General features: G+C 39.0%; 1 long non-coding RNA gene across 4 annotated transcripts in view; it reads right to left on the bottom strand.

Annotated features, from left to right (window-relative positions):
* Nucleotides 1–20,320, bottom strand: part of LOC112132325 (uncharacterized) — a 229,652-nt gene that overhangs the window by 174,272 nt on the left and 35,060 nt on the right. The window lies entirely within an intron of this gene.

Here is a 20,320-nt window from a genome sequence, read left to right as displayed (position 1 = left end):
AGTTTTCTGATTCCCCCCATTACGCTTGTTTGTTAGGAGAAAAGGCATATACATTTGTTTAACATGCATACACGGGAAGAACGACAGTGATTATCCCTGATTCTGTTTTTGATAGGGGTGGGAAAAATACATTTACCAGCTTGTTAGCTACATATCGTTTACCTGAAGCCACGTCAATACATAGCAAGCATTCCACATTGATGCAGAAGCCGTAATTGGGAATATAATTACTTATTTATTTATTTATTTATTTTTTGAGACAGAGTGTGTCTCTGTTGCCCAGGCTGGAGTGCAGTGGCGTGATCTTGGCTCACCGCAACCTCCGCCTCCCTGGTTCAAGCAATTCTCCTGCCTCAGCCTCCCAGGTAGCTGGGACTACAGGCACCCACCACCATGCCTGGCTAATTTTTTGTATTTTAGTGGAGGCAGGGTTTCACTGTGTTGCCCAGGCTGGTCTTGAACTCCTGACCTCAGGCAATCCGCCTGCCTTGGCCTCCCAAAATGCTAGGATTACAGGCGTGAGCAGCCACCGTGCCTAGCTGGGAATACTATTTAGTGGAGTTTGTGGTAGACAACTGTCTTCCTCCAAAATCTGTCTAGTTTCTACAGGAGCCAGACTCGTGAATTAAGTGGAGATATGAAGGGGAACATCACCCTTGCATTCTTTAGGTCTTAAAGGGTTACACTAGTCTGTGCCATCTCTTTGGGATGCAAGATTGCTTTTGATTTACTATATTGCCTGGGGAGGGGAGAAGTTTCAGAGCATGTCCAATTCTCTGAGCCTCTTAAATCTTTTCTTCCATTGCCTACTATGGCAATTCAGGTATTTAATACTTCATTTACTGTGGGTCATCACTTTTTCATGCTTCTAGGAAAAACCACCATACTATGGAGTCTTTTCCAAGTATTAAATTCCGTATATTGGAGAGACCTGTCAAATCAATAAACAACTTTATGTTTTGTCCCTTTAATCCAGCACTCTCACAATCCAGTCCCATATGTATGTACTCCCTAACTCCTGTCAATATATTTTGGCTAAGTCCTACAGCAGTTTAAGGGTTATTTTAGTTTTCTATTTACTGTAAAACAAATTTCTACCAACTTAGTGGCTTAAAACATGACCCATTTTTTAACTCACAGTTGTGTAGGTCAGAAGTCCAGCACTGCGTGACAGGGTTCTCTGCTTAGGGTGTAACAAGTCTGAAATCTAGGTGTAAGCCAGATTAGGTTCTCTTCTGGGGTCTTTGGGGAAAAATCTGCTTCCAAGCTCAGTCTTACAATTGGCAAAATTTAATTTCTTGAAGTTGTAGGACTTAGGTCTTCATTTTCTTGCTTGCTGCCAACCTGGAGCCTCTCTCAGCAACTAAAAGCCTACTACATTCTTTGACATGTGGACTCCTTCACCTTTCAAGATAGCAACTTGCTGTGTCAAAGCCTTCTCTTTCTTTTAATAACTGACTCCCCCTTCATCAACCAGCTGTAGAAAGCTTTCTTTTAAAAGGTTCATTTGAATAGGTCAGACTCACCCAGATAATCTATCTTAAGGTCAGCTGATTTAAGACCCTAATTATACCTGCAAAATTCCTTTCCAGCAATACTTATATTAGTATCTGATTGAATAACTGGGAGAAGGTGTGTATATACCAGGGGCCTGGAATCTTGGGGACCATCTTGGAATTCTGCCTACTACAGGAGCAAAGGGGAAGGGTTTTTATTCATTTGCATTAACCAGTTATTGGATATGGGTTGTCATGAGAGGGCAAAATGACCTTAGGAGAGAAATCTATTTAGCTAAGGCAATTATGTAGAGGGCTGACAGCTGAGAACTGCCTGTCAGCAGCACTCCCAGGAGCTAGGGGGACAAATTCTTCTATCCAGTAGAAGGGAATGGATGGTTTATCTCATCTATTGCATCATCCTTCTTGTCTAGATTACCATACCACTTCCGGTTTTGCCCTCTTCCAATATACACTTCACACAAATGACAGACCACATTTTCTACAACACAATTCTGACGATGTAATTCCCTTCATTAAAGTAACTGCCTAGTTATGTACAGCATTCATACCTTTACTCTTACTACCACGTAATACAAATTCTTCATGATCTCATCCTTTTTTGCCATCCAATCGGAGGCTACAGACCTTCCATTTCTTGTTCTTTCTTCTTGGAAAGCCTTGATCATCCAAACACTGTCCTTTTCTCCCAAGTTAACTGTCCTATTCAAAACTGGCGATATCACCTCCTCCACATAGCCACCAGAGAGCCTTCATTTATGGCTCTGCCATCATCTCAGCTAAGTCCATGTCCTCTGTGCTTTCCAGAGAAGTCCATGCTTACCTCTATGACAGCATGTGTCATTCTATTTAGTAGACATATACATTCCTTTAATTTTTTATTTTCAGTTTTTGTGGGTACATAGTAGGTATATATATTTATGGGCTACAGGAGATATTTCGATACAGGCAAACAATGCATACTAATCACATCACAGTAAATAGGATATCCATCACTGCAAGCATTTATCCTCTGTGTTTCCAACAATATAATTGTACTCGTTTAGTTATTTTTAAATGAACAATTAAATTATTTTTTACTATGGTCACACTGTTGTGCTAGCAAATACTAGATCTTATTTATTCTAATTATATTTTTGTACCCATTAACCATCGTCCCTTCCTTCCCCCCACCCTCCAACTACCCTTCTCAGCCTCTGTTAACTATCCTTCTACTCTCTATCTCCATGACTTCAACTGTTTTAATTTCAAGCTCCCACAGATAAGTGAAAACATGTGATGTTTGTCTTTCTGTGCTTGGCTTATTATACTTAATGACCTCCTGTTCCATCCATGTTGTTGCAAATGACCAGATCTCATTCTTAGTCATGGCTGAATAGTACTCCACTGTGTATATGTACCACATTTTCGTTACACATTCATCTGTTGATGGACACTTAGGTTGCTTCCAAATCTTAGCTATTGTGAATAGTGCTGCAATAAACATGGGAGTGCAGATACCTCTTCAAGAGACTGACTTCCTTTCTTCTGGGTATATACCTAAAAGTGGGATTGCTGGATCTTATGGTAGTTCTACTTTTAGTTTTTTGAGGAACCTCTAAACTTGGTTGTACTAATTTACATTCCCACCAACAGTGAATGAGGGTTCCCATTTCTCCACACCCTTGCGAGAATTTGTTGTTACCTGACTTTTGGATAAAAGCCATTTAAATGGGGTGAGATGCTATCTCATTGTACTTTTGATCGCATTTCTCTGATGACCAATGATGTTAAGTACCTTTTCATATACATTTGCCATTTGTATGTCTTCTTTTAAAAAATGTCTATTCAGATCTTTTGCCCATTTTTAATCAGATTCGTTGATTTTCCCCTCCAGAGTTGTTTGAACTCTTTACTTCTTGATTTCTTTCTCACATTGTTCACTGTTGGCATACAAAAATGCTACTGATTTTTGTATGTTGATGCATACACAAATGCTACTGATTTTTGTATGTTGATTGTGTATCCTGCAACTTTACCGAATTCGTTCATCACTTTTAATGTTTTTTGGTGGAGACATGAGGTTTTTCCAAATACAAGTTTATATCATCTGCAAATAAGGATAACTTGACTTCTTCCTTTACAATTTGGATGCTTTTTATTTATTTCCCTTGTCTGACTGTTCTAGCTAGGACTTCCAGTGCTATGGTGAATAACAGTGGAGACAGTGGGCATCCTCAGTATGTTCCAAGTCTTAGAGGAAAGGCTTTCAGTTTTTCTCCATTCAGTATGATACTAGCTGTGGGTCTGTCATATATGGCTTTTATTATGTTGAGGTGTGTTCCTTCTATACACAGTTTTTTGAGGGTTTTTATTATGAAAGGATGTTGAATTTTATCCAATGCTTTTCAGCATCAGTAGAAATGCTCATATGGCCTTTATCCTTCAATCTGTTGACATGATGTATCATACTGACTGATTTGCATACATTGAACCATCATTGCATCCCAGGGATAAATCTGTCTTGGTTGTCATGAGTTATCTTTTTAATGTGTTGTTGAATTCTGTTAGATAGCATTTTGCTAAAGATTCTTGCATCACTATTCCTTAGTTGATATTGGTCTGTAGTTTTCTTTTTTTATGTGTCTTTGGTTTTGGTATCGGAGAAACACTGGCCTTGTAGAATAAATTTGGAAGTATTCACTCCTCCTGTTTTTCAGAGTAGTTTGAGTAGGATTGGTATAAGTTCTTCCTTAAACGTTTGGTAGAATTTAGCAGTGAAGCCATCAAGTCTGGGCTTTTCTTTGCTGGAAGACTTTTTATTATCCAAATCAGTAAACAGAAAGTCAAACTGTCACTGTTTGCTGATGATATGATTGTATACCTAGAAAACCCTAAAGACTCCTCCAAAAAGCTCCTAGAACTGAGTTCTAGGAGTTCTAGGAAGTGAGTTCAGCAAAGTTTCAGGATACAAATTGATGTACACAAATCAGTAGCACTGCTATACACCAATAGCGACCAAACTGAGAATCACATCAGGAACTCAACCTCTTTTACAACAGCTGAAAAAAATAATAAAATACTTAGGAATATACCCAACCAAGGAGGTGAAAGACCTCTACAAGGAAAACTACAAAACACTACTGAAAGATATCACAGACAACACAAACAAATGGAAACACATCCCATGCTCATGGATGGGTAGAATCAATATTGTGAAAATGACCATACTGCCGAAAGCAATCTACAGATTCAACATAATTCCCACCAAAGTGCCATCATCATTCTTCATAGAACTAGAAAAAACAATCCTAAAATTCATATGGAACCAAAAAAGAGCCTGCATAGTCAAAGCAAGACTGAGCAAAAAGAATAAATCTGGAGGCATCACACTACCTGCTTTCAAACTATATTATAATGCCATAGTCACCAAAACAGCATGGTACTGGTATAAAAATAGGCACATAAACCAGTGGAACAGAATAAACAACCCAGAAATAAACCCAAATACTTACAGCCAACTCATCTTCAACAAAGCAAACAAAATCATAAAGTAGGGAAAGGACACCCTTTTCAACAAATGGTGCTGGGATAACTGGCAAGCTACACAGGAGAATGAAACTGGATCTTCATCTGTCACTTTATATAAAACTCAATTCAAGATGGATCAATGATTTAAACCTAAGACCTGAAACTACAAAAATTCTAGAAAATAATATTGGAAATACACTTCTAGACAATGGCTTAGGCAAAGACTTCATGACCAAGAACCCAAAAGCTAATGCAATAAAAACAAAGATAAATAGGTAGGATTTAATTTAACTAAAGAGTTTTTGCATGGCAAAAGAAAAAATCAGCAGACTAAACAGACAACCCACAGAGAGGGAGAAAATCTTCACAATCTATACATCTGATAAAGAACTAATATCCAGAATCTACAACTAACTCAAATAAATTAGCAAGACGAAAACAATCCCATCAAATAGTAGGCAAGGACATAAACAGACAATTCTCAAAAGAAGATGTACAAATGACCAACAGACATATGAAAAAATGCTCAATATCACTAATGATCAGGGAAATGCAAATCCAAATCACAATGTGATACTACTTTTCTCCCACAAGAATGGCCATAATAATAATAATAATAATAATAAAAAATACATGTAGGTGTGGATGCAGTGAAAAAGGGAACACTCTACACTGCTGGTGGGAATGTAAACTAGAACAACCACTATGGAAAACAGTGTGGAGATTCCTTAATGAACTAAAAGTAGTACTACCATTTCATCCAGCAATCCCACTACTGGGTATCTACCCAGGGGAAAAGAAGTTATTATACAAAAAAGATACTTGTGCATGCATGTTTATATCAGCACAATTTGCAACTGTAAAAATGTGGAACCAAGCCAAATGCCCATCAATCAACAAGTGAATAAAGAAACTGTATTTATATATGATGGAATACTACTCAGCCATAAAAAGGAATGAATTAATGGCATTCACAGCAACCTGGATGGGACTGGAGACTGTTATTCAAAGTGAAGCAACTCAGGAATGGAAAACCAAACATCATATGTTCTCACTAATAAGTAGGAGCTAAACTATGAGGATGCAAAGGCATAAGAATGATACAATGGACTTTGTGGACTTAGGGGGAAAGACAGGAAAGGGGGTAAGGAATAAAAGACTACAAATTGGGTTCTGTGCATACTTCTTGCATGATGGGTTCACCAAAATCTCACAAGTCACCACTAAAGAACTTACTCAAGTTCTAAATGTACTAAAGAACAGATGGTAACCAAATACCATCTGTTCTTCAAAATATTTTATTTTATAAAGGAAAATAAAATAAAATAGTCATGGACACACACACATGCACACATAAAAGTTAAAATTAGGTACTGTGAGTGTTCACCTGATTTCTGGTTCTTATGAAGGTGCTTTTTCTGTGTAATTAGTTGTTAAATTGATGTCCTTGCAGGGGGACAATAAGTGGAACCATCCATTCCGCCATCTGGCTCTGCCCCTCCAATGGTTTACTTTTTTTTGTATCCACTGAACTAAGAGCTACTTGAAAGCAGATAAATTTTTTTGTCTGCATCCTCATCATATCTCTAAATTTCTTTCATCCATCCCTGCACTTGCTACTTACTAGATGTTCATTACACATAAATAGGTTTTCAATTACTCTGTTTTTGTTTTAACAAATATCAACAGAATACTCTAAAAGATACATATTAATATATTAATATTGGTTGCCTCTGGGTAGTGGGATTATGTAATTTTTCTTTTTGGCTAAGTTGCATTTTCAAATTTGTAATTAATTACCAGAAAAGATTAGTAAAAGATTACTAAAGACTACTAAAATCAAGACTAATCACAGTATCCACTTATCTTCCTGTCCAGAATTCTTATAGATAACAGAAAATGCATCTTTAAAAAAGTATTTCGGCTGGGTGTGGAGGCTCATGCCTATAATCCTAGCAGTTTGGGAGGCCAATGTGAGCAGATCACTTGAGCCCAGGCAAGACCAGCCTGGGCAAAATGGCAAAATCCTGTCTCTACAAAAAATACAAAAATTAGCCAGGCATTGTGGTGCACGCCTGTAGTCCCAGCTACTCAGGAGGCTGAAGTGGGAAGATCACATCCAGGAGATGGATGTTGCAGTGAGCTTAGATCACACCACTGGACTCCAGGCTGGGTGACAGAGTGAGAGCCTATCTACACCCCCAAATAATAATAATTTATTAAAAAAATGTATTTCCATCACAGTGCTAGAAAACAAGGGTGCCATCAGTGGAACAGAAAGTCCTGAGTAATAGAAAACAGACAGGATCATGTTGACAGAGAAACAAGATTGAAAAAAACACGTTCAAGAGGAAATATCTGGAGAAATAAGAGAAAGTCAAAGATGTTCCAAGCTTAAAGTGAGCAAATACAAAGAGTATGGGAAGGCATAGATATATCATCAGGGTATTAATTAACTGTGTTTGGAACAGCAGTGGAAAGAATGGATATTGCTCTCCAGGCAATACTCTGATAACTGCTTGCTAAACCTTGCAAACTGTATGCTCAGACATTTTCCTGGTATGAGTGCTAAGGGTGAAGAAAGATACAGAGGTAACTCTTTGTTACCTATAGTCCTCTATAAGAACAGCAGGACTAAAGAAAAAGTGAGAGAGAATTTGACTTCTCCCTAGTCTAAACTCAACTATTAGTGTTATTTTCTAAAGTAGAAATGTTCAAATAGGAGGTGCACAGAGTGGGTACCACAGATGGAGGAGGAAGCCAATGTCCTGGGAACTGAGGATCTCTGGGGGGAATGCGCACTCGAAGCTCTGATGCCAAACCATCCCCATGTGCCTAGCCTGGCTTCAGGTACTGCCCCTCCCCTCAAATCACCAGAGGCGAGCTTCTGTAAACAGAACCTACAGTCACCAAAAAGGAAAATAAGAATTTTCAAATATTAGCATAGAGAAAAAAACAGAATTATAAAACACTTAAGGAAAAAAACCATGAACTAGAGGTGCAAGATTCAACAGAAAACTCATATTCAAAGGTACAGTTCATAGAGAAAACCAGACTAAATGACTACGCAAAGAATGAGTAGAGATCATAGAAATGAAAAATATGATCCCCTAAATAAAACATTCACTAGAGAGGCAGTCTAGCGAAGGAGGATGGAAACAAATAAAGACTGACTTATTGAGGAAGCCAATTGACCTATCATTCTTTCATCCATCCCTGCACTTGCTACTTACTAAATGTTCATTACACATAAATAGGTTTTCAATTACTGTTTTTGTTTTAACAAATAGCAACAGAATACTCTAAAAGATACATATTAATATATTATTATTGGTTGTCTATGGGTAGTGGGATTATGTAATTTTTCTTTTTGGCTAAGTTGCATTTTCAAATTTGTGATTTGAGATCTATGTGATTCTCATGAAGTTCAGGAGAATGAAGCAGCAGAAAGTACAATAGAAACGTTAAGAATGGAGAATACATTCAGATGTTCCCACAGCATTCCAGAAACAGAAGGAAGAGGAAATAAATGGGAGAGAATTATATTTAAAAGGAGAGGGGAGAAGGAAGAAAAAGAGAAAAGCAAGGAGAAAAAAAGGTAAGGAAACAGAGGACATAGGGTGGAGGAAAAGGTAACTTTCCACAGGTAAAAAGTCCACCATGTGTCTGAGTACTGATGTTAAAAAAAAACCCACATGGCCAGGTGCAGTGGCTCATGCCTGTAATCCCAACACTTTGGGAGGCCGAGGTGGGTGGGCTTGAGGTCAGGTGTTCGAGACCAGCCTGGCCAACATGCTGAGACCCCGTCTCTACTAAAAATACAAAAATTAGCTGGGCATGGTGGCGCATGCCTGTAATCCCAGCTATTTGAGTGGCTGAGGCATGAGAACTGCTTGAACCTGGGAGGTGGAGGTTGCAGTGAGCCAAGATCTCACCACTGCACTCCAGCCTGGGCAACAGAGCAAGACTCTGTCTACCAAAAAAACAAACAAACAAACAAAAAAACACATACAGACACATTCTAAAAATATGTCAAAGCCCTAAGTATAAAAGAAAGCATTCAATGATTTTCAGAAAGAAAACAAACATGTATCTATGAAGGAATGAAAATCAAGTTAGTGTCAGACTCATGGTCCCCACAATTTTACAATCCCCATCATGCACAATTCACACTGTGCTGCCGAGGGGCCAATCCAACAAGACACCAAAGTAGATGGTCCCTCCTGCAGTTGCAGAATATGGCACTCCAGCCAGACTTGTCATTGCTAACAATAAAAGCTAGAGAATAGAGCAATGACTTCAGAGTTCTGAAGGTTATTTCAAATCTAGAATTCCATACTCACTGGATTTAGTGTGAGTGTGAGAGCAAAATAAAGACTTTTTTTTTTCAGACATACAAGGCTCAAAAAAGTTACTATCTACAGGTTCTTTCTGAAAGAATTCCTAAAGGGAAATTCCAGTAAGAGAAAATAAATACATAATTCCATTTAACAGAGGTAAGAAAAGACACCTGAATGGTTACTGTACAATATTTTAAAAAGCTAATTTGACCATGGGAAATGATAAGAAAGGAATGTAGGGTGTAACTGACAGCAAACTATTGTTGTCTTGTTCAAGGAGAGGCTGTATAATTAAGAAACACATTTGGCTTCAAATACTAGAGAAATCCAACTCACAGAGGGATTTTTTTTTTTCATAACAATTCTGGAGGAAAGAAGTTACTAGATATTGATCCAGAAACTTGATGATATGTCAGAACAAGTGTCTCTACAATTCTCTTGGCCTTTCTCTCAGGCTTAGCATTTCATGGTTGTGAGGATGCCTGTTGCTGCCTCTGATGATATAGCCATGTTGATTACAAGAAGAAGAAGAGATGGCAAGTCATTTCTGTCTCTCATAGTATGAAAGCCAGAGAAGATTTCTAATATGCCTTGTTGACCCCAATTCATGTCATGTTGTTAGCTGTGGCAAATCCATATGAGTCTGCAGCAACCTCAGTTCTTGCCTCCTGAGAAGAAAGAATTTGAGGGGCAAAAGGCGGAGAGAGACAGAGGCAAATACTGGAGCAGGAGTGAAAGTTTATTAAAATACTTTAGAGCAGGAATGAAAGGAAGTAAAGTATACTTGGAAGAACACCAGGCGGGCATCTTAAGAGATTCAAGTGCACTGTTTGACCTTTGACTTGGGGTCTTATACATCGGCATGCTTTTGGGGGGTTGCATCTCTTCTCCCTTGATTCTTCCCTTGGGGTGGGCTGTCCACAAGCACAGTGGTCAGCCAGCACTTGAGAGGGGCTGCATGCGCAGTGTGTTTACTGAAGTTGTGCATATGCTCACTTGAGGCGTTTTTCCCATTCAGTGTTCTCAGAGAAAGGTCACCTATCACTTAAACTCTGCCATTTTGCCTCTTGGTGCACATGCTTGAGCCCATTTGCTCAGCTCCTGAGATCTTATCAGGAAGCTGCTGATCACCAGATTCAGGTGTTTCTATCTACTGGGAGACTGCCTTTCCCTGGCACTGGCTGCGACCAATTATTAATACTATTTTAGAGAGACAGTGTAACAACCACCTGACCATCTCCTGATGGGCACCAGACATTTCTGGTAGGAGGGGTTCTCTCCTGCCCTGCACATATCTGACTATCTACTATTAAAAATATGGCTGCGCCAGTTTTAAGGGATCCTGGGAAAAGAGTATTTAGCTTTCACCACCCTATATGGAAGAAGAAGAGTAGGGAGAGGGGTTGGGGAAATGTTGGTGGATCATTTGACCAGAGTGTCTGCCTGGAAGTTAAATGTGCTGATCCACTGTAGATATTGATAGTGAAGAGGATCAAGATATGCCACTCCAAAATATGCCTCTTTGGCCTAAGGATTATTTGGAGTTAGAGGTAATTAAGCATAAACAAATACCGGAAGGGTTCTGTGCTCTCCTCTTATCTGTCTAAAAGTAGGGCATACATTTCCTTTTATGAAAATGGCATATTAGTCGGGTGTGGTGGCAGGCGCCTGTAGTCCCAGCTACTAGGGAGGCTGAGGCAGGAGACTGGCATGAACCCGGGAGGCGGAGCTTGCAGTGAGCCCAGATTGCGCCACTGCACACTCCAGCCTGGGCGACAGAGCGAGACTCCTTCTCAAAAAAAAAAAAAGAAAAAAGAATGAGATGGTCCCTGAAATATCTCCTCAAGAGGGTACAGTAAGTTAACTACAGGCCTTTTGTTTTGCTGAATGTCATATACAAAGCTGAACTGCTCAGAATTTTGAGAACCTGGATGACAGGAAAGGGAAAGGGGGAGAAATTAGAAGTGTAGGTTTCTATGTACTCTCACCATTCATCAAGTAAGTTTCCTAGTGCTCTGAACAAGTGAACTCCAAATATGCCAGCAGCATGGCCCTATCTATTAATATAAAAATATGTGAGCACTCTTCCTTTGTTATATGTGTGTTTTCAGGTCCGAAATATATGAAATGCTGCACTGGTTATTACGTGAGGACACCAGTGTCAAAAGGTGTTTTGTTACTAATAAAGCCTAATTTCTTCATTTTTTAAGACGTAAAATAACTATAAACATATTAAATTTTCCTATTCACTTCATTCTTCCACCAAATTTGGAAACAACGGTATATTTCACTTGGAAAAACAGACTGTTTGCATATCCTGCCTGATAGAAAAACTCTGGCATAGTACAATGTGCCCACTCTGCTCTGAGGAGGTATTCTGATCCCAGTGATACAAGGCATTAAGATGGGAGGGCTGCCTGAAAACAAGATTGTTTGGGGATTTCTTTATACTGTGATTGTTCACCCTGGTGATTGTGAATGGAATTCAAATCATTTTAAGCAAGCACAGGAGTTGCTGAATTACCACCTTGACTGCAGGCTTCCAAACTTGCGGCAACAACCAGGAAGGGGGAAAGGTTAAAAATTCAGTTGAAATATGTACTTAGAAAAATTAAAAACTGAATTAAAAATTATCTAATCATAATGAATTATAAATATAAAAACTATTACTTGGTGTTCTTGTACCTTGTAACAGATCACAGGCAAATTTATAAAGATCTTGTAACAGTACTAATATTTTTTAAGAGAGGTTCCCCTTTTTAGATTTTGCTTATATGATGTTATCATTTGAGTTTATCATTTCTGTAGCATGAAACAAACATAACCCTTTTTGAAGCACATTTAAATGATGTCAAAAATCTAATAAAATTAATGGCCCTGTTCTTTGCAATTGCCGCAATACATTTTCTTTCTTACACTAAAATTATGAGTAAAGATGCTGTTGCTTTTTAAGTGATTTCACATAATAAAAATATGAAGTCTAGATTAAATTGATCTTTCTACTACTGTTCATTCTGCTATATTCCCTCTATGAAATTGATGTTTCATCTTCAATTGTACAATTTCAACTAAAATTGGAAGACCAAAGCAACTTAGGCTATAAAATAATAAAATTACCTTACTGTGGTACAGTTTTATATTTTTCAAAGCACTTTCCCCTTATTGAATTCTGTCTCACAACAAATCTAGTTGTTATTATTTCTCTTTTGATATATGAGGAAAATGAGGCACAGAATGTTAAGTGGCTTGTTTTTAGTTACACCATTTAATTAGTTATAAAGCTAAGGCTAGAACAGAGTGTTTCTGTTTCTGAGTTCTTTTCTTCTCTGACTATTCCATGAGACCTGATGCCTTCATGGAAATGAGTCAGAAGTGTACCCTCTCCAGATAAACTCTAAACTCCTCACAATGAAGAGTTCAAGGAGACTGTCAGTTCTTAGAACACCCTTCCAAATTCCACAATTTGGAAACTATAATGATCATGGAAACTATAATGAGATTGGTAATCTAATATTTTCTGTTCTTCAGCAGCTGAAATAGGACTATACCACGATTATCTATTAAGCCAAAGCTATATGTTACTGAAAATATAAGCATATTCAAGGCACCTAGGACAGGGACTGCAGGAACGGTTTTTTGATTAAAATAAGAATTTTAAGGCCTGGCATTCAGAATTGTTAAATATCTGAAGGCCTGAAATGCCTCCTACTACTTCAAACAGGTATCTGGGGATACAGATATCCAGGAATACAGGAATTTCCCAGGGCTGGTATGCCAATTCTGACTATGTAATTAGAGGAAGGAAACAAGACCTCAGCCCATGTACTAGAACTAGAGAGACTGTCAATATGGATTCAAACCCAGATGCTATGAGAAAAAAGTCAGAAAGATAATCCCAATATCTGTGGAGAGTTGCTGTGGTTTTAATGTGTTCCCCAAAAAGCTTGAGGTGGAAACTCAATCCCTAATGCAACAGTTCTGGGAGGTGGGACCTAATGGCAGGTGTTTAGGTCTTGAAAGCTCCACCTGTATGAATGGAGTAATGCTGATTATTAAATGGCTTGAAGCTGTGAGTTTGATCTCTTGTTCTCTCTCACCTTCTCTTGGCCCTTCCACCATGGGATGACATAGCAAGAAGGCCCTCACCAGACACCAGCCCCTTGATTTCAGCCTTCCCAGCCTTCAGAACCCAAAACCAATTTCTGTTTATTATAAATGACCAAGTCTCAGGTATTCTTTCATAGCAGCACAAAATGGACGAAGACAGTAGTTGCAGAAGTACAGTGAAATTTTTCTGAGGAAGCTCAGATTCCCTCAGCAGCAGAAGCAATGTGGGAAAGAAGTCTGCCAAAATTATTAATGAAGGTAATTTAGGAGGACAAAGAGAAAGGGAGAGTTCTGGCTGCTTTTCCATTATAAAACCAAAAAAGTAGTTTGCTTAATTACTAGTCCAGACTTGGGGAACAAGGGTTGCATGTTATGATTCACTCTCCTAGCTCCAGTCCAATTCCCCACAAGATTTCTGAAAGAGAAGAAAAGCAAGCCCCAGAAGGATGCACAGAAAAAGCTTCAGACCTGGTTTACTTTACTCACTAATGTTCAAGTAGTGTAGTCCTGGCTATTCACTGACAGGATAGGTAACCACTAAGAACCAGTTTCCTGGTATCTTAGCTTGTGTTGCTATAACAAATTATCATAGACTGGGTAGCTTAAACAACGAACATTTATTCCCCACAGTGTTGAAGGCTGAAAAGTCCAAGGTCAAGGTGCTGAAAGATTCGGTTCTAGTGAGGGTTTGCTTCCTGGTTTGCAAATGGCCATCTTCCTGCTGTGTCCTCACATGTTGAAGAGCAGAGAATAAGCTCTCATATCTCTTCTCTTAAAAGCACTAGTCCCATTCATGACTAATTACCTCCCAAAGGCTCCATGTCCTAATATCATCAAATAAGAGGTTAGGATACCAAATTATGAATTTTAGGGAGACACAAATACCTGGTTTTCCAAGAAAAATAATCCCAGCACTTTGGGAGGCCAAGACGGGCAGATCACGAGGTCAGGAGATCAAGACCATTCTGGCTAACACAGTGAAACCCCGTCTCTACTAAAAAAATACAAAAAAATTAGCTGGGCGTGGTGGTGGGCACCTATAGTCTCAGTCACTTGGGAGGCTAAGGCAGAAGAATGGTGTGAACCCAGGAGGCGGAGCTTGCAGCGAGCTGAGATTGCACCACTGCGACTCCAGCCTGGGCAAGACAGCGAAATTCCATCTCGAAAAAAAAAAAAGAGAAATGAAGGAATACTGAGGACTCTGTTGAAAGTAACATCAGGATTTGTTTCTACCATGGGAAGGACAGGCATCTCAAAGTAGAGCATATCTGTGAGGCAAACTCTACCCTAGTCTTCCAGAAATTGAGGGAGGAGCTGGTATAAGAAGATCATGAACCTCAGAGACAACGGAAATAGGGATTAAGGAGGAGATCATGGAGACAAGAGTCCTGGGTGTGGGGCAATTGAAGATCCAGCCTAGGCTTTGCACCTACTCTCCTAGACAATTTGTGTCCCAGGATACCTGTGATGAACCAATAAAAACTTATTATCCATTCCATATTCTCCAGACTGGGAAGGATCATGGTGGGGAAGACGCCCAACAAAAAGAGGTGAAAATATTTCCTGTATCTACATATCTGCCCATCTTAGGAGGAGTGGCTGAGCCCTGAGTTGAATAAGACTTGAGAACCACATATAAGCCTTGTGTTTTTCTTCCATTCATTCGACCTAAAGGGAGAGAGTTAGTATAATTAATTTGTCAGGATGGCCAATATTTTCTCAAGGGAACATATAGTAACTAGAGAACATGTTTTTCAGTAGCTGTTAGGAGAATCCCATCACAAGAAAAGACACAGATTTGTTAGAGAGATGTCAGTAGTAAAGTCCAAAGAAGCTTCCTGTTGGCCTCCAAGTTTTATTGGTAAAAAGCTAATTTGAATAATATGAAGAGAGGGGAAGAGCTTAGAAGCTAAGAGAGGCAAATTTCCATAAAGAAGAGCCCAATCTAACAGGCTTTGGGGAAAAGACAAACTTCTAAGACAGTATTATTGAATTGTTAGCTAAGTGACATATAAAGTAAAACTCCTCCAGCTCTGTTATAAAATCAACGTTAAATCTTACATTTCCAATTAATGCCTTCATGGCAGTTGTTCTGTTTTTTTGTTTGTGGGAGGAACTCAGAACAAGTTGTCTGCCAGGTAATTGAGTTACCCCATGTGATGGTTAATTTTATGTGTCAACTTGACTTCTCTAAGGGGTGTCCAGATAGCTGTTAAAATATTTTTCTGGGTGTGTCTGTAAGGGTGTTTCTGGAAGAGATGAGCATTTGAATCAGTCAACTGAGTAAAGAAAATTGCCCTTACCAATGCCAGTAGGCATCATCCAATCCCTTGACAGACCAACTAGAACAAATTAGTGGAGGAAGAAAGAATTCACTCTGTGCTTGAGCTGGAATATCTGTTTCCTCTTGCCCTTAGACATCAGCATTCCTTCTTTTCCAGCGTTTCAAATTTGAACTGAGACTAACACCATTGGGTCCCTGGTTCTCAGACCCCAAGGCTTAGACTGGAACTACACCACCAGCTTTCCTGGGCCTCCAGCTTGCAGATGGCAGGTTATAGGACCTCTCAGATTCCATAACCACATAAGCCAATTTTTCACAATAAATACATATATATATATATATCCTATTAGTTCTGTTTCTCTAAAGAGGCAAGGCTAATATACCCCATGAGAAATACAATGCTTCAGAAATACAGCCATCAATCCCTGTTTCATCATTTGTTTATAGGGTGCCTTATAGCTTTAAAATATTCTCATAAAATTATTATATTCTGAGTTTTTCACAATAAAATAATGTAGATGAGTAAATAGAGTGGTATCATCCTTTCTCTTTTGCAGATGAGGAAATGGGCTTTGCAGAGAATAAGTAACTTGGCCAAGTGATAAGTAACTAGAACTCTGATTCTTGTCAGTAAGTTTTTTGGTTTCAAGGGACCAAAACCACTCATACTTGGTAAATAATGGGTCTCAGTGGTGTGCTAGTAAATGTCCGAGAACTGGAAAAAAAGGTCAGAGTTTGAAACATTTGCTAGATCTCCATGGTGTAAATACTTCTCACCTATGGCTAATTTCAAGCTACTAATTTTGATGTCACCAAATGAAGAGCTGGGAAGAGATGCATGTGATCAGCAAGAGCAGGTAAGAACTGGCTCCAACACACCACTTCCTGAGAGGCCATCCAAGGCCAAGAAACAAATTATAGCTAGGACTTCTTTTAAAGCATTTGATGAGCAATCTTCCACCCTTTTCCGATTTGCTTTGTACATATTCATTTATCTTAACTATGTCTTTGGTAAGTTTACTTTGCTAAAGTTTGACTTTCAGAGTCCAAGAAGGAAAAGTGAAATAATATGCAGTCTCTTTCCATGGTATCTTTCCCCTCATGGAGTCTGTGAAGGGGAACGTTTTTGCAGCTAATGGAGAACAGAGGTAGAAAATATCAATGCTCTCCTGTATAACTCAATGGTGTCCCATGAGGGACAACCATCTGGTAAAATACAATGTATGAACATGCAACAACAAAAACTAAAATTCTCAGTAGCCTATTTTTGTTTCATAATTTCTGGAACTTCTATCACAGATATGGAGACATTTCTCTAGAAAAATCCTGTTGCAAATCTCTTGAGAATGGATCATTTCCCTATTAGAATGATGCTATGAAGGCAAACAAATAAAGAAAGAAATAGAATTAACTACCTTGGAAACTTCCACTGACATAGATTATTAAGAATTAATATTTTGTATCTAATTAATATTTTGTATCACATTTTGGGACAAATAGCAGATCATCAATAAATATTTTTGAATTGATAATTTTTCAAATACTAGTACATAAAATATGTATTTTATTTATAATAGAATTTTAATGTGGTCAATTAAAATATTTTAAAATTCCACATATAACTTGAAATAAATGATCTTGCCTTTCTAACATCTACCTTCCCACATCTTGTTCCTCAAACCAACAATGAACCAGGTTAAGGGCTAGCTGTTGCACAGACAAAGATTCATAGAACCCAGCACTTTAAGGGATTACAGACTAGCTTAAATCTTCAAATTAAAAGTAAAAACAAGATTATGAATACTATTTTCAAAAATAAATGTAAATAAATCCAAAGCCATTTTGAAAATCATCTTCAGGCTAGGCATGGTGGCTCACGCCTGTAATCCCAGCACTTTGGGAGGCTCAGGCAGGCAGATCACGAGGTCAGGAGATCGAGACCATCCTGGCTAACACGGTGAAACCCCGTCTCTACTAAAAATTAAAAAAAAAAAAATTAGCTGGGTATGGTGGCGGGCGCCTGTGGTCCCAGCTACTCGGGAGGCTGAGGCAGGAGAATGGCGTGAACCTGGGAGGTGGAGCTTGCATTTCTGCCTGGGTGACAGAGTGAGACTCCATCTCAAAAAAAAAAAGAAAATCCTCTTCATTTTCTGTGTTTAGGAGCAAATATCTGGTGGTAATATACTTTTTATTGACTTTCCTTCCTTCCTTGGGAGAACAAAAGGAGTGATTCTTAGAAAATGCTTAGCACAGGTGCCTGGAATGCCATGCATATGTATATCGCTTATTCAGCACCATTATCAACTGGTAACCATTTTCAGAAAACAGAGTTCAGTGTTGCTGTGGCCTTTCTGAGAGAATGTGTACAATACATCTCAGAATTGTGCCATTAAGAGGTGAGTCCCAAGCAACCCTTCCCTTATTTGCTGAGAATTGTATTAATACTATTGGCATTAACTCTTCAGCATCTCTGGCTGGCATAGGCAATCCTCTCCCTGTTGCATCCCATTGCCTGAGGACCACTGAAAAATCTCTCCTGGGGCTCCACAAAACAATGCTTGCCCTCTTCAAGATCTCCTTTCACCTCCTCTCATTGCTTTTAGACAAATGACTGGGGTCAGGTCTCAGCATGGTTCAAGTGGGGAATTACTGTCCCTGTTATTTAAGTAAATAGATAATTTACCCCCAAAGTCTCAGAACCTGGCTAGTGGATATTAGCAAGAACCAGCAGAGTATATGTGATATATATATATATATATATATATGCTGAGAGTGTTGAATGGGGAATGTGGGTTGAGTTGGGACAGACAGTCTCCTGAGACTTAGATGATAATACCTTGACAAGGTTGCCTGGAGTCAGTTCTAATACGCTGCTGGCTGGCTCCTTGAAGCCTGGAAATAAGGATGGTCTATAGTGAAGATGCCAGCACTGCCTTGGCAGAGTATTGAGGAAGGGGTCTTAAAGACATGGGCTCATTTCATAAGACCTGAGAACACACTAGCTGATTCTTACCTGGAAGGACCTGGGTAGGCACTCCCCTAAAACTACAAGGAATGCACTAATGAGGGAGTGCTGGCATCATTTAAAAATGAATGATGATAGATGTCATCTCTAGACCAGGGTTGATAGGAGAGGAGATGGCTATAAAGTTGAGCTTCCTAGTGATAATGGAGATGTTATAAGATTCTGAAATAACAGAGGCCAGGTGGCACCCCTTAACTATCAGAGGTAAGGCTGACATAATTACTATAACAGACACAGTCCATAATGTCACCAAGGAAACTTCACCCACAGGGGTCTGTGGTAATGGCAAATTGACCAGGGTGCTCCTTGGGGTTAAATAAATTCGCAACTGATAAAGGTTATTCCTTGATTTGTATAAACATAAATAATCAAGAGCTGGAAAGCAAATGGTTGGTGTCGGCCACTGCAATGGCCATTGCAATGGAAAATCATGCTCCCTTATCTGCTGTCTAGATCTGAGCCAATTCTTAGTCATACGGCTCATCAATTGAGAAAGAAGAGGTCAGCTTCCCCTTCAAAAGGTCTTTGCAATGCTATAGCAAGTATATGAAATAAATATTTCACTAATCCTTAATCAAAAGAACCTTGGGCCTTTCATCTTATTAACCGTACACTGGAGAAAAGATAATACAGATCTTTCAAGGGCTTCTGAAAATAGAGAAAAAGATGACACTGATATTAGGAGGACACATAAGGTCATGATGGCCCCTGTTAAGAGTGTGGCTCTATGGAGGCAAGGTGACAAATGGGTGTCCTATCTCAAGTCTATCTCAAAGTGGGTCTAATGAGTCTAAGACCTTCCAGATGAATATTTTCCTAGTTATAAATGCAAAATTGGATATTCCTAGTAGCTGGCAGAAGCCTCACATTAGTTCCTTGGCCGGCTAGATAAGTGCCACAGTGATAGAAAAAGCCAAGCGGAAGTTTCTGAAATCACCATTGCAACCTGGCCAAAATAATAAATCAAAAGCAATCTATAGGTCAGTTGGAATGGCAGAGACTTGTGCCATCTTCAAAGTCTAAAAGATTGATGAATTATGGCTCCCATCATATTCCCATTTAATTCACTGATATGGCCCCTACAAAAATCAGGGTGATCACAGCAAACAATAGTGGACTACCATAAAATTGACCAAGTGGTAGTGTTAACCATAGCTGCTATGTTGTATGTTGTACTGCTAATAGAACAAATCAACACAGCTGCTATTAAACTGGAAAATGAATTTTTTAAAGTTGTTATCAGGAGAAAGGAATGAAAGCCCTTAGCATTTACCTGGTTGGACAGCAGTGCAAGTTCAGAGAGTTGCCCCAGGTCTATGTTAACTCTGCTGCTTTCCGTTGCAATAGAGTCTAAAGGGACACCACAGAATCTGCTGGTCCATGAGTTAAACGACATTATGTTAATCAAACTAGTGAGCATGAAGTAGCAAATGCTCCAGATGTTCTGACAAGCCATATGTGAACTGAAAAGTGGATAAACCATAGACAATTTAGTCTCTACTAAAAATATAAAAATTAGCCAGGCATGGTGGTGGGC

This window comes from Pongo abelii, chromosome 11, assembly GCF_028885655.2.
Source record: "Pongo abelii isolate AG06213 chromosome 11, NHGRI_mPonAbe1-v2.0_pri, whole genome shotgun sequence".
NCBI lineage: Eukaryota > Metazoa > Chordata > Mammalia > Primates > Hominidae > Pongo > Pongo abelii.
The sequence above is the reverse complement of the archived record's forward strand: the minus strand, read 5'-3'. Positions and strand labels throughout refer to the sequence as shown.